Source organism: Ursus arctos, unplaced genomic scaffold (genome assembly GCF_023065955.2).
Source record: "Ursus arctos isolate Adak ecotype North America unplaced genomic scaffold, UrsArc2.0 scaffold_3, whole genome shotgun sequence".
NCBI classification, from domain to species: Eukaryota; Metazoa; Chordata; class Mammalia; order Carnivora; family Ursidae; genus Ursus; species Ursus arctos.
The window spans coordinates 12,387,536-12,403,237 of record NW_026622985.1 but is presented as its reverse complement, the minus strand read 5'-3'; the positions used below and the strand labels follow the sequence as shown (position 1 = coordinate 12,403,237).

The following is a 15,702-nucleotide window of genomic DNA, read 5'->3' as shown; positions in this document are numbered from 1 at the left end:
GGGCCTCGTGGGACTTTTTAGAAGAATGCCTACTAATTCTTGGAAGAGCTATTGTCCCCCCTGCTTTGCTCTTTGTGGACACATTATTCTGAGCCACTCCTGCTGTGATTCCGTGAGTTAGACTTTCATTGTACAAGGGTAATGCCTTCTGCAGTGCTCTTCCCCCAATGGCTAGCTCACAGATATACATTTGGAGACGTTTTCTTCAGGCTGGATATCTAAGTGAAATACCTCCATGTCTACACAATCAGTAATGAAAATGGCAAAAGAGGAGATGACAGAGAATTGGCAAAACCACATGATCTTAAAAACCAGAGTCATCATTTCTCCTACTGGTCCAAGTAGATATCTTGAAATGCAAATGACTGATCATTCAGATGGGGTCACAAAATGCCTTAAAAACCTTGAAATCCATCAAGATTGAAGAAGAGTTATCACCAGAGACTGTCTCTAGTATAATTGTGTATCCAGATTCCCACCCACACAATTCAGAATGATCCGAGAGAACTTTGAACCTGTTCATCACCCAACAGAAAGCATTTATTCTCCTGACTTAGTGAGAGAAATCATTTAGAATATATTTCAAGTTCAGATCGATAATTAGTCCTGAAAGAAACATTGCGCTGGCTAAAATTGTTAGCAATATGCCCAGATCAAGTTATGCTTATAAACAAATGTGCTGTTTTAATTATCAGGGCCTATTTTCTTACACATTCCCAAAGCTGAGCACACTACTAAGAGACCATATGTTCAAGTTCAGTGTGTGTCAAGGCCCTCCTTCTGGCAGGTTTGTGTCTGAGGTTGACTTAGAAAATTCTTCGAAACTTAGTGGGTTAATCATTATGGAACTGAGGGTGTGTCCACAAGCAACCAGTCTTCCTTCTCTTGATTTTTTTCCTTAAATTTTTTGCTGCCATGGCTTTCTGGTTAATCAAGCATGATATTTTCCAGCATTTGCTCTGATATTCTGAATGTTTCCCTAGGAGAAGAAAAATGAACACTGACCAAGTGTGTGTGACTACTCCAGTTACTTGAACTAGTCTTTTGTCTTTGGTCCATCTACTAAGAGTTGGAAGTACAATCTTGATTTTGAAAACCACATTTCATATGAGGTCATTAGACTACCTCACCCACCAAGCCCCATACTGGGGGGCTTTTCATGAAGATTTTGTGACCCCTGCTTTTAGCTTTTTTCAGGGAACTTCACCCCATTCCTATGTCACCTAAATTTGATATTTCACCACTGACTATTTCATTCGGGGACATTAGCATATTGTCTACTTGAAAAGCTTTGTAGATGTGAGTCTTGCTTGTCACTCTCCCACATGGCTCAATGCTGCCTTCATCCATAGGACTCTGAGAAAGAATGCCAGCCCCGAGATGAACAGACCATCCAGATCTGCCTCTCTTCTGACTGCTCACCGTGGATTCTGAACTGGCAAAGGAGATGAGTGGAAACAAAGGCACATCACTCACCCTCCATACCCTGACCCTGGGCTGATCATATTGAAGCTTGTTCCCAAGATTATGAGATTCTTCTTACATTTACCTCTAGTTATGGGAGGCTATCTGCTATAGTGAGCCCTTATAATTGATGAGATTCTTAAGATGCGGTGTGCCTTTAAAAAAAATGGTTGTTCACCTTGAACACTGTAGTATCAATGCTCCTTAGAAGGCCAGAATATCAAGTTCACTTCTTCTCCTTCTTGATTCTGAGGTACTAGGACTGGTATATTCATCATTTGATAAGAAAGATGAAAAAGTTCAGAAAAAAAGTTACATACTTCCATTCCAAGCAGCAGTGAGGAAAAACAAAAAAATACATCACAGAGGCTGTCATATTGGTGTGTAGAAGTTCTCTCAGACATCAGGACAAAATTGTATTTCTTCTTACAATTCTAGTATAGCAATACCAGGGTTGAATGTTTTATAAATTGCTACTCTCATAAGATACTTAAATAGTTTCTCTATATAGACATACCAAGCTATCTTCTGAGTACAAATGGCCCTGAACTTTTAAACCAGGCTGGCTATATGCAGGACGCGTTAATGTGGTGGGATTAGTGGGCTGTAAGCAATGCCAACAGACACGTTTCCCCAATACCCAAACGCAAGTCTTCCAGAATCACTCCAGAAGTATTATAGACAAATGAAAGCAAATACTTTGCACTTATATATTTATTCCACACATTAGGGGGGAAAAGCACACAAAAAGGGAGAGTTTTGAAAACAAAATGAGAGTTAGAATATGTCAATTCGATTAGCAGAAAAGGCAAAGAGAAAGCGTGCCCTGGTCAGACAGACCCAAGGGCACATTTGTTCTGGAGACTCTGGTGAAGACGCCCAGAGGGAAGGGCAAGCTCTGGAAGGAGCTCAAGCACTACCTGGGAAATAGACTTCATCCACCTCAGAGTTTTTGTTGAGAAATATCTTTTCCCCCCTGTTCCTTAAGACCTTAACATTAAAGGGCCTGCCCAATCTCTTGCCTCTTTGCAACATTCTTAAAGAGAGGCCTGGTAGGTAGAATGGTGGCCCACTAAAATACCTATGTCATAATTCCCAGAACCTGTGAGTATGTCACTGTCCTTGGCAAGAGGGAATAAATGTTAATCAGCTGACTTTGAAATGGGGAGCTTATCCTAGATTATCCTGGCGGGCTCTGTGTAATCACAAGCGTCCTTCAAATGCGGAAAAGAGTCAATGTCAGAGAGATGTGATGTAAGAAAGACTTTAAAAAACTGTTGCTGGATTTGAAATGGAAATGAATGAAGGAATGTAGGCATATTCTAGAAGATGAAAAAGGGCAAGAAAAAGGGACTTTCCCTTTGAGCTTCCAGAAGGAACACAGCACTACCTCATCCTTAGCCCACTGAGACCAATTTTTGACTCATTCTGGACTTCCGATCTCCAGAACCACAAAGCAATACATTTGTATTGTTTGAAGCCACTAAATGTGTGATATTCTGTTATAGCTCCAGTAGGAAACTAATACGGAGGCTGTTCTGCCTTTGTTTGAACGTCTGGTGTGACAGAAAAATTACTTCTTTGCAAAGTGATCAATTGACACCTTGTAACTCCCTTCTTTCTTCCTTCCTTTCTTTCTTTCTTTCTTTCTTTCTTTCTTTCCTTCCTTCCTTCCTTCCTTCCTTCCTTCCTTCTTTCTTTCTTTCTTTCTTTCTTTCTTTCTTTCTTTCTTTCTTTCTCTCTTTCTTTCTTCCTACCACCTTTCCTACCTTTCTTTTTTCTCATTCTTTGGAGCTCCTGTCCTTCCTTTCTTTCCCACTGGTAATAATATCCTTTCTTCCTCTTTCTGCAGAGTTCTAGATCCCCATTACACAAACATATATCTCCAAACCTGCAACTGACCTTCAGAAAACTAGGACTAGCTCAGTAATTTGGAAGGTAACTTGTGATAATTCTGGCCATGACTTTACCTCCAATAGCAATCCTGAATTAATCTCTAGTTGGGGTGGTTCTCAAATAACTGGCTGCCCCCTTTTTTTCCCTCAAACTCAGGAAAGGAAATGAAGGAGTGATCCAGATGCTACTCTGGGCTGTGGCAGAGCCCTCAGGCTTACTACCTTTCTATCCCATGTCCTCAGTCCTGAGAAAAAAAACTAAAATAAATAAAATACAATATAGAGCAGAGTTTAGACTGTGTGACAGTCCGAGTCCTGCCGTAGTTACTGAACCTTCAGCAGAGGAAGGGGAGGGAGGGCATGGTGGTCAGTGGTTCTGCTCCAGCAACTGGGCTTTGGCTTTTGTTTCTTGCTCTTCCTTAGAAACACTGGGCTTACTCAGTCCTCAGGTGGTGATAAGTAGTTTGTACCTTGCCATTTTAGTCCAGAGGAATGGTGCCTTCATCTCTACCTTGGTTTTGCCATCTGTTAAACAGGGTGAGTGAATCCTCACAGCAACCTTTGCTTTCTTCTTTCAACAGGATGAAAAACACTTTGACATATCCCTCCTCTTGCCCTTTCTTTTTCTTTGCAAATTAACCACATGAGAGTCTGTTCAACTCAAGTTGGTTTCTTTGGCTTCTGACCACACAGATGGGAATAACAATGTTTTCCTGCTCCTCATCCCATTACCGGCACCCTTTTCTCTTGCCCAGAACTGCACACGTGCTCACCATGAAGCAAGACACTCAGCTTCAGGATACACAACTGAATTGTTGAAAGAAATTAACGCGAAACTGCCATAGGAAAATATCTTTCTTTCCACCCCTTTACCTCTTTGCGACCCCCAAGGAAAAGCTCCTATTTCCATAGCCTCTCTTGGTTTGAAACATGGCAACATGTGTAACACACATTCACCCTGAGGGTCTTAGATTTACGTTTTTAGATTTTTACAAAGAACTTCCTGGCTGTTCTTGACAGAAGCTTTGAAATATACTATTAATGAACATTATTGTGTTCTTCCTTTGGAGAGGGTCAAGAAAATTGTAATGTCCATTTTGGGGGGACTGTTAATGAATCACTATTCCTGGGGATAGAACAAAGAAGTATATTTCCACAGCTAGGATTGCTCATGTATACTGCCATTTTGGCTTGTAATGGCATTGGCACAGTCTAGGGGTCAGAACCGAAGTGCAATGACCCACAGGTCACCTCTGGAAACAGTGCCCAGTGATTAGAATCTTCTCAGCCCGATTTGCTGAACTGTGCAATGGGAAAGGTCTGAGATGAGAGCAAACTAGTGTCCCATTCTTAAAAACGTGACAGGGTTAGAAATATCCAATCACTGAAGCTTCCCCTTCTGGGCCCATGTTTCTCATCTTCTGAGTCTCAAACATGAGGTCTGGTTCTCCAGCTTTACTTTCTGGGAGAACTTAAGTGAAGGGATGTGGGCTCAGTGTGCACGCAGAGGCGGTGCTCAATTAGCTGAACTCACCGACAAAACCATGGAGAGATGATGGGAACGGAAATGCAATGTTTTGGACAGCTACCCTCGTATGACCCCAGTGACAGGTGAGACGAGTATGATGGGTCTCTGCATAGCACACTTCTGGGGGAAGGTTTATAAATTTGGCAGCACGGTCACTCAGATCTAGAATAGGCCCAGTTGGGGGAGGAAGAAGACTGCCACTAGTCAGTTTTATCTTTAATTTCCTGTACAAAATGGAAGCAGATTTGCTCTATTCATCCCTGTAAAATAAGAACTCTTAAGGTATTCCTTTTTTCTCTCTTAGGATACATAGCAGCTATAGTTTAGCAATGCTGGCAGATCTGTTCATGAGTTCTGTGACTGGGGTTAAATTTGATGCTAGTAACATCTAGTAAGCATGGCATGTAAAGCACTGTTCTAGGTAGACTTAAATGTACTAACTTACTTAACAAACATGCCTGGGAGGGCCTGATGGGTGCCCCTGAAGAGGGCACCATGTCATGTGGGCCACCCACGTATCCTCCAGTGCACCATATGCAGTGGGACTAAGTGATACCTGCTGTTATTACCATGATGCTACCCTGGGATCACGTCCCTCAAGCTCATGGGCCTGGGACTTTTGGAATCTTCCAAGGGGTGAAGGACAAACACATCAGGAGCAAAAAGACCCTAGTCCAAAGCTTTTCAACCTTTGTAAATGATCTAAAAATAACAAGGTTTCCAAGAAGATCAGCTGAGCTCAGACACTGTCAGCAAAACCCTGACAAAAGTCTTCTCAGGTTGCCACCTCAGGGAGCTATTACAGTTTCTCATGGGTTAAAAGTCCTAAGAAGATACACTTCTACAAAATAGGACCTTAAGATGTTTTCCCCACCCCAGCAGATTTTTCTGTGTGTAAGTTTACAGATACAAGCTGCCATTTCTAGTTTTTTTTAAAGGTTAAGTGGAGTCATAAAGTTGGCTGATGAAATAGGTCAAGGCAACTCTCCCAAAGACCACTGCTGAGAACAATGAGAGAACGTAGAGCTCTTGGATTTAACCACTTAAAGGAGCATCACTTGTGCTAGACAATAGCCAGCACACTTTTGAAATCTAAAGGGACATTCCAGTGTAAATAAGCCATGACTTATCGGAGATGGTTGGAAAATGAGCAACGCATTTCCAGTTCCATTTCAGATTCTTCTGGGAAAAACGAAAGAAGTATGAGAGAGGTCTAGAATGATATCGATGATTCTGGCGGGAGTTAAAAATTATATTAGTAGGAAAATATTCATTTGTGTAAAAATCTACTCAATCAGCAAATTCAGTGAAAAATGTATTCCCCCAAATGAACCCTGGTTCACGGCCATGAGCCCTGAAATTAACTTCTTTTGGTTTGGGGCATTTTCAAAGTATTAGAGTGGAGGGAGGGAGGGAAGTACATCTCGGTGTTTGTCTCTTGACTGGTGAATGAAGCTTCTTCTGATCTTCGCAGTTGGAAGTGAGCCCTGCATCTTGTTCACCAACTCAATCCTCTGTATTTATCTGACCATAAGAGTTATCACATCTGGGCTATAATTACTGGTCACCAATTGCTCTCTTCCATTAAACTACAATATCCTTGTGGGTACCTTCAGCACCATCGTCTCTCCAGGGATTATCACGATGCTTACTCTGTAGGAGATCCACAGTAAATATCTGTTGGATAGACATTCTCTCACCCACCAGATTACATGTTCTCTGAGAAAGGAACTGGTCATATTCATTATTTTCATTACTCATGGTGCCTGTAATAGGTGATCTGCAAAGATGGTCATCATCAATTCCTCCTTCCCTATGTGCACGTGCCTCTGTTGCTATCAAGAGATGCACTTTAGTTCCCTTTTCCTGGAGTCTGGGCTGGCTTGGTGGCTTGCCTTTTGTTGTTGTTGTTGTTGTTGTTGTTGTTAAACTTTTTATTTTAAATAATTTTAGATTTACAAAACCTTTCAAAAATAGTACATCAAGTTCCCACATACTGTTTACCCAGTTTCTGCTAATGTTAACATTTTATATAATCAATGTACAATATCTAAGGCAGAAAATTAGCATTGATATGGTACTATTAATTAATCTACAAATGCTCAAATTTTACCAGCTGTCTCACTTTGGCAGGCAGAATTCTAAAAGATTCCCTAAGATTTGTAGTCCCTGTTGTACACACTCTCTCCTGGTTATTCATTCAAGCACTAATCTAAGTGCTACTATGGAAAGGTTTTGTAGCTATAATTGAGGTCCAAAACCAGTTGACCTTAAGATAGGAAGATTATCTGGGTGGGCCTGACCTAATCACACAAGTCCTTTGAATCTAGGTCTAGAGGTCAAAGGCATTAGACCAAAGATTTGAAGACGTGAGAGAACTTTCCAAAAGGGTATATTTTCCCACAGTGACTCACTTTGATCAATACAGTGAGGTGGAAGTAATGCTATGCCGATTCTAGATGAGGGCTTGAAAAGGTATAACATCTTCGTCTTTTGCTCTTGGAAATCAACCACCGTGAATGAAGTCTTACTATTATCCTCTGAGGAAGCCCATGGCCATTGTCCTCAGAAAGAGAGGGGCCACTTGGAGGAGCACCAAGACACTGGACACATGAGTGAAACTTCCGTGGACCTCCTGCCCACCTCTGCAACCACATGAATAGAACTGAGTAAATGACCACAGCCAGTGCCACATGGAGCAGAACTGACCAGCTCAACCTTACCCCAATTTCTAACCCACATAAACTGATGTTGTTTTAATCCACTCTTTCAACGTGGTTTGTTGTATAGCAATACGTAAGTAAATGTCTAACTCAGAGAAGGATCTCAATAAATATTTGATAAATAGAGCTTGATGAATAGTTTTCATGGAGTCTTGGCTAATTAAAATAGGAAGCAATATGTTATACCTTATTAATTATTTTTTCTATTGAAAGAAGGTAACCCCAAACCTGCTTTTGTTGAAAGTTCTTCTAAACTGAATCGGCTTACTATTGTCACTTAAGGGATGGAGTAGGTTGAATTATTTTGGTTTTGTGGTGCCTCAGGATCATTGTTCTGATGAGATGCAAATCCCTTCCCATCTTCAGGTGAAACTGAGGACACTTAGGTCAGAAATTGTCATGTTGCTGATCTGGGAAGGGGTTAAACTTAGGAAAGTTTGAGGTTATTGAGGGGTTTCCATGGTAGGCAGCTTCTAAGATGGCCCCCAATGGGCCTCACCCCTGCTTCAGACTTTTGTGCTGTCCCTTCTCACATTGTACCAAGGCTGTGGAAACAATAACGTATAGAAAAGGTGAAAACTGAACCTTCTATTCTTTCTCCCTCTTTCCTTCTCTCTCCCTTTCTCTCTCATCCCTTACTCTAGGGGAAGCCAACTCCATGGAGTGAGCAGCTCTATGCAGAGGCCCACAGGACAAGGAACTGAAGCCTCTGGCCAACAGCCAGTGAGGAGCTGACGTTTGCCAAGAGCCACATGAGTAAGTTTGGAAGCAGATTCTCCAGCCTCAATATAGTCTGGAGATGTCTATAGTCCCAGGCAACAGCTTATTGACATCTCAGAGCCATGTAGCTAAGCTACTCCCAGATTCCTGGCCCTCAGAAACTGTGTGAAGTAATAGGTAGTTGTTGTTTTAGCTTTATTTTTAATAGATTAATTTGGCTTCAATTTGGGGCAATTTGTTACACAGCATTAGATAACTAATATAGTTCTCTATTGAATTATGACAAAAAGTTATTTTTAATATATGACTTTCTGTTTTGACCTTCAATGTTGTATTTTTTGTCAGTTATATCCACTCTTTGCTAAGTATGACACACCTGTACAGTTTTGTGGGGGGGGGAGGATTACAAACAATAAAGGACAATGTTGCCTCCAGGGTTGAAATTACAGCAGTAATGGTAGAGTTGGTGGAGTGGGGGAGTGGAATACAAATACTGATGGTAAACCTCTGACAGGACTCCTCAGAATAACCTCCACATCCACAGTGGTTCTAGACCCAGTGGTTCTAAAGGAGAGGGAGCAATTTCTCACCCACGGGACATTTGACAGTGTCTAGAGACTTTTTGGTTCCATAACTGGAGCAGTAGGGGGGACAGTTTGCTACTGGCGTCTAGTAAGTAGAGGCCAGAGATGCTGATAAACATGAGTGATACAGAGGATAGCCCCACAACAAAGAATTATTCAGTCTAAAATGTCAACTGCTCCCAGAAATGCTGTTCTAGAGAAAGCTGGTCCTTGAAGCAGAAGAGCAGGTGCCTGATTGTCACCTCTATGTCCTTTTTTTTTTTTTTTACATTGTGTAAGTTTAAGGGAGAAGGGAGGTGGGCTTACTGAGGTATAATATAATCCCTAGATGAAGCCTACAATTTTTCCATGGAAATGTGAAATCTATTTTGACTTCTTGTGGTAACTGTGTTTTTAAAGGGGATGGAGCAAAACATTCTAGTTAATGGTGGGAACTCGTTAGTTGTTTTTCATAGCTACAGTTACATTAAAGACATAAATCAAGTTGTCGGAACAATTTTAGTCCTTAATATAATCAGAGAACTATAACATGCCCAAGTGACAGTGGCCAGGCCACATTCCCCTTCTGGGTTGTAGTTTATTCTGGAAAGTTAGGGACTTTGATGAGATAATTACTGAGATCCCTGTTTTAAATTCTTCCACTCTATGGTTCTTTCATTTAGGGTCATTCTATGGATGCACATCGTATAGACAAACTGTTGGACAGGTTTGAACAATACTATTTAAAGGAGAAAGACAATTTAAATGAGGAATTAGGAGTATCCCTTTGGGTATCTGGTATTCCAGAAGGATAAGGAAGTAGAGTGTCTGAAAAGTTAACAAATAGCAAAGGGGAATATCCACACACTCCTTGGCACATCTTCCTACCTCCTTGACATATGCACTTTGCAGATGTCTGCTCTGGAGAAGAGTTGGGGTGTGGTGGAGGCTAAGCGTCCTGCCTGGGAAGGGTCTCAGGTCAGCGCTAGTGGATCAGATCTCAGTTGGAGCCTCAGCAGAATCCGGCTGAGCCCTTGATGAGCACATGCCCAGTAATTCCCCCCACATCTCTGAGAGCCTGCAGGTCTGGATGTGATAGGATCGTCTCTATAAAATGGAACTTTTGAGGGGGATCTGAGGACATGAGGAGAATGAGCATGTGTGCAAAGCATTAACCAACACTTGCAGTTCTGTCCAATTGTTCTGACAAGGTTAAAGTAAGGACCAAAAATCTCACTGACAAGCTCCCACTGGAAAAAGTTACCTCGCCAAAGGAAATGATATTTCAAAGAATTGAATGGAAGAAGAACGTTTAAAGGTCATAAGATAGAACTTAAGCCTAGATGATGACTTTTTCTTGGCCCTACTTGTCAACTCTATAGACCTAAGCAAGTTACACCTAGAAGATATGCAAAGGGAAGGGCATCTGGCATCCAGACTTTTGTACCAGTTTGTTGATTTTATTCAACTATCAGAACATGGCCAGGCTCCCGGATCCACCCATCCCTTTCCATATCCACAGTCACCATGTTAACCCTCACCCGTCTTGCTTCCTCTCCTACTTGACATTTCTGTCATTTCTGTCCTTTCTTCCAACCCTAGTTTAAAAAGACACCTGCCTAGGAAGCCTTTTAAAATTCATTCTAGTCCATTCTGATGATAACGGATTACTCCCCTAGTCTGCTCAATGCTTATGCCTAGTTTTATTTTGCTGTCTGCAGCAGCATCACAGATTTTGTGGTTGTGAAGCTTCGGGCAGGTAGAGAGGATGGGAACAGGCATTTGACATCAAGGAACTGGAAATCGAGCTGGGAATATAAGACATGTATAGAAACTCGACGAAGAATAACTCATGGTACTACATACGAATGCCAGTGCTATGGGAATTCCAAGGAAGGAATGATCTCTGTAATCCGGTGTGTTTAGGAAGCAAATTATATAGGAAGCAAACCTTCATCTTCAAACAAGAGTAATATTTAAATATGTGGAGGCAGGAAGAGTGTTGTATGCAGGGGTGAGCAGGCCATAGAGGCAGGGAGGCCACGCCTCATTTGGAAAGAGAGAGCAGTGAAAGAAGGCTGTTCTCTTGGCAGTACATTGGAAGACTGGAGAGGAGCAGACATTAGAGCGTGGTTGGAGGCCTTGACAGTCAAGAGGGCAGTTTTTCTGTAGGGGCTGAGAAGCCATTGTAGATTTTCCAATGAGGAAGTGACTTGCTCAATGCCGTACTTTGGGAAGGTAGCCCTGAGAGCTGTGGTAGAGCACGCCGCAGTTCAGGGACTGGAGCCAAGGAGACTGACTGCCACAATCTAGCTGTGAGTCAGTGAGGGCCTGGAGAGAGATCAGAGTCTTGAATGTTGCTTTATACATTTTGTTCCATGTATCTATGTTGTATTAGTTTACCAAGATTATAAATGCCTCGTAAACTAGGAACATTTCCCCCTAGTTTCATAGCATGTTCCTTCCTGCCTACACCATGCTAGGGATTAAGTGTCTGGTGGTGAGTCAAAGTTATTGTTATTATTATCCTATACATTTTTATCAGGCTTAGCTGCTCCACATGGGTTATAAACACACAGCTTTGGTATGGCAATCATGTAAGGACTGGTGACAAACAGTAAATTCTCTACATAATATATTCTCTAAGGCCAAGGGTGCAGAGCCACTTAGATCCAGTCAATCACGTTTGAATGTGAGTCCTCAGGGTTGGTGGAAGATGGAGCCTTGGGAAGCCATTCCACACTTCTAGAGCTCTAGGAACCTACCTTCTCATCAGGCTTTAAGACTGATCCTCCTCTGGGAGATGTGTCTATACAAGGTCATGGTCGTGGTGACAGTTAGCACATGGGAGAAACTGATGCTAAGTCTGAAAACCAGCGAGGCCACCTGTCTGCCTGCTCCATGGGAAGTATCAGTCCCTATTGTAGATTTGGGCTGAGCGTGCAGACCAGTCTGCAGAACGGTGCTGCCGTTAATTAGGGGATTCTCGCTGGTCATTTTAGTCATGGCCAATTAAAATGGCTGTGGCAATTTTCTCAGGCCATGAATTCTAGGTTGTCTTGTCCTACTGTTTAACACTTTACTATCCACATGCTTTATTTTCAGAGGTACATTGGAAGTTTCTTAAGGATAGAGTTTATGTCTTACACAAGGAACCAGCTATAGCTGGTTGCATTTTTGGAAAAACTTCCTGAAGACTGTAAAGGGCAACATAGTGTGGACAATGATGTTAAAAAGAGGTCATCCCTACTGGGTATTTAAATGATCTTCCTCTACATCCATTCCTCCTCCAAAAGTGAGTCTATGCCAGTCCTGTGACCCTCTTCTACCTGCAGTGATAATTGTAGAATGGGCTCGTGACCTAATTCTGGCCAATGGGATGAGAGAAGTCTACTGGAAAGCTTCTGGGAAATTTGCCTTGCCCTTTCTTATTGAATATGAATGAGAAATAATGTAGTCCTAGGGGGCCACGGGAAGCCAAAAGGTAACCAGGAGAAGGCACAGCTTTGGGATAAATCCATGCCAAGAGTAGCATATGAGAGAGGGAAAGAACCTAGGCTTTTGACAACCCATCAAGTTGTCAATTATTTCGTGCAGGAGGTGTGCTCTTCCAGATTCCAGCCCATAGCAATCACACATTTACTTATTGTGTTAGCCAGTTTGAGTTGCTGCTTTTTTTGTTTGTAGGCACAATACCTCTGGACAGGGGAATATCCTAACTTCACAGGGATTATCTCAATTGATCCTCATAGTAGCTCTGTATGGTTGACACTATCTTCATCCCTATTTCTCAGGGAAGGACACTGAGGATTAGATTGTGTAAGTGACTTTCCTAAGGTTCTGGGACACTTATGCATCAGAGCTGTCATTTGTACTCAGGAGCACACACTCTTAAATGGTGGAGTCAAGCTGTCAACTTATTCCATGGAAAAAAACCAAGGAGTATAATACTAGGAAATGTACAGGGCATGTTGAAGTTTCTAGGAAGTCTTTTCTAACACATTAAAGGAAGGGGGATTATGTGTCTTTACCAAGTTGAAGACATAACTAAGGAGCTAATGACCCCCTTAACTTAGAAGTGTATGTTCAGAAAGTGTTTAAGTTGGTTTCTTTCCCTCTAGCGGGCCAGAGCTATATTTCAGAAGGAAGGAAAGCTTCACCACCATAAATCAGAGGTTCCTCTCCTAACTCCACATGGGTCGTCTCAGGCCCATGGAAGGTGGAGATGGTACTCTGGGGTGGTAAAGCCCTATGGGGTGGGTTAGCGAATCATTGTGCTGAATGAGTAGGTGTGTGTGTCCCACCCAGGGCTGCCACACTTGACAAATGCTGTTCAGCACCACAGCTCCCACTGTGAACAGACACTGTCTGTGCTACTGCTGCTCCTGGAGGGGCCTGTGCAGCCTGGAGCCAATCCAGGCTTCCATATTACCAGGGTTCAAATTTCCCCTGGGATTAGCCCTTCCTTCCTTCCTTCCTTCCTTCCTTCCTTCCTTCCTTCCTTCCTTCCTTTTCCTTTCCTTTCCTTTCCTTTCCTTTCCCTTTCTTTCTTTCTTTCTTTCTTTCTTTCTTTCTTTCTTTCTTTCTTTCTTTCTTTCTTTCTTTCTTTCTTTCCTTCTTTTGACAGTGCCCTTCCCCAGAATTCATAATAACTTTTCTCTTCTTCAATATATACATGGATGTCCTTGCTTTTTTACTTAGAACCTGGATGAATTTCAAAAACGTTTAAAGTTGAAGTCTGCTTATGATTTTCTTGAAGGAATATCTTCCTTTTGTGTATTGATCACTTTAACCCACTTGAAGCCTCCTTTTATCAAAGGATGCTCTCAGACAAAGTTTCTCTTGGATTATGGCTTGTAATCAAATATTCAAATGATCTTTTTAAAAAATATATCTATGTATTTATTTCAGGGAGAGAGTGTGGATGCACGAGCAGGGGGAGGTGGGGGTGGAGGGAGGGGCAGAGAGAGAGAGTAACAAGTAGACTCCATGCTGAGTGGGGAGCCTGATGCAGGGCTCAATCCCAGGACCTTGAGATCATGACCTGAGCCAAAATCCAGAGTTGGACACTAAACCAACTGAGCCACCCAAGCCCCCTCAAAACTAAAATTGATCTTTAGATAAAATGTGATAAACAATTTCACAAGAGCCTCCTAAAATTATCTGTTGTGTTATATTCAAATGCATGTCTATGTCTGTATGTGTTTACTAGAAATCATGTTCATCATTGTTTAGCTTCCACTAAATCGTTACCATGTGGATTGTAAGCACTTTGACAAGCATTTTTAGACATTGACTCTGTGAAGATGATTTTGAGATAGTTTGTAGATTTTCAATAATGTACTTGCAGGCACTGATGTGTACCCAGTGAGTGGAGCACGTGTGGGTGGGAGTTAAAGTTCTTTATCTTTCTACAAAAGCTTCAAACATAACTCATCAAAAACCCACAAACTTTTGAGACTAAAATGACAGGAACTTCTCTAGGGGATCGTCTTTACTGTGAGAGAACTTCAGTGTTTTGTTTGTTTGTTCTTGAAACTTTAACCTTTGCTCACCAAGTGCTGACAGTATAGAGACTAGACTTTGAGATTTTTGGTTCTGGAAATAAAAGCCTGAATGAGTTATTAGATACTTGAGGATTTGCCTCTTAGGACGCTGAATCATCTTTGGTTTTACATTTCTAAAACATTCTTATCACATCAAATTGTTTCTGCACATGTGAAGGTCATATATTCTGAAAACGCATGGTGATGAAATCAGACATGATGGAAAACTGACGATCAAAACAAAGCTCTAGTGTGCACTGCCCCTCCCCTTGCCCCTCCCCCTGCCCCTCCCCCTGCCCCTCCCCTTGCCCCTCCCCCTTGCCCCTCCCCTTGCCCCTCCCCTTGCCCACTCAGTTCACTCCTCTTCTGTGTGCGCCTAATCCCTCCATCACCTTCCCTGGGATGAAAAATATCCTAGTTCCTTCTCTTCTGGTAGGACCTGAATTCTCTTCTTTTATCTTTTCTTCTTTGTTTGGATGGGACAGAGTGGAGGTTGGGACTTAATTTTAATTTCTAACAGTACTTTATCTTTGATTTTTCCTTTTCTGTAGAATCCTATTCTTTTTTTGGGTGCCATCTCATTTCAAATCCCTCAGAATATTAATTAAAAGTTTTCCCCTTTTCAAAATATTTTCCTCTGTTTCCTAATTATTTGTGTTTTCCCCGGTGTCATTTTTCCTTTGTTTTGCTCTGTCACATTGCAGACTTCCTCTAATTGTATGGTGATCCTCAGCAGTCCATTCGCATTCAGCAATGGAGCAATGGTCACCTGGCTGGCGTTCCTCTGTGGGTGGGGCTGATTCTCTGGTAGGCTTTACTTCAGGGTGAACTTGCGGGGAGCTGACCATTACATTAAAACACCAATTTGGGGAGTGCTTTGCCTTGGGTGTCAATGCACAGATCAGCTGTCCTAGTTTTCCCAGATAGATTTTGTTTTGTTTTGCTTAAAAAAAGAAAAGCAGTCTGCTTTTTTTCACCTGGATGGCAAACATTTTATTGGGCATCATTCTGTGTGTAGGTGGGTGGATGGGGGGATGTTATAATGTCAATGGTTGGTTATACAAACTTTCATTTACACCCATTGTTGTCAGTTCTGTGCTATGTTCTACAGGACAGTCAACACTCTTTTTAAGGACACTGTCCCCTTGTAGACCCCCAACACACACACACACACAAACACATGAGAATGAAACTTTCTCAATCTTACCTTCTAAATGACCCTTCATCCAAACACTGGCTCTTCCAGAAATTTTGGAATTTTCT

The 15,702-nt window shown here is 41.9% G+C and overlaps 1 protein-coding gene across 2 annotated transcripts in view; it reads left to right on the top strand.

Moving 5' to 3' along the window:
• Positions 1 to 15,702, top strand: part of SUGCT (succinyl-CoA:glutarate-CoA transferase) — a 756,457-nt gene that overhangs the window by 681,572 nt on the left and 59,183 nt on the right. The window contains exons 15-16 of one of the 2 annotated variants that reach the window (XR_006409930.3): positions 2 to 112; positions 1,353 to 8,366. The gene's annotated coding sequence lies outside the window, so the exon portion shown is untranslated. Of the gene's footprint in view, position 1; positions 8,367 to 15,702 lie in introns of both variants that reach the window. The other variant, XR_008956284.1, reaches the window with a different exon arrangement.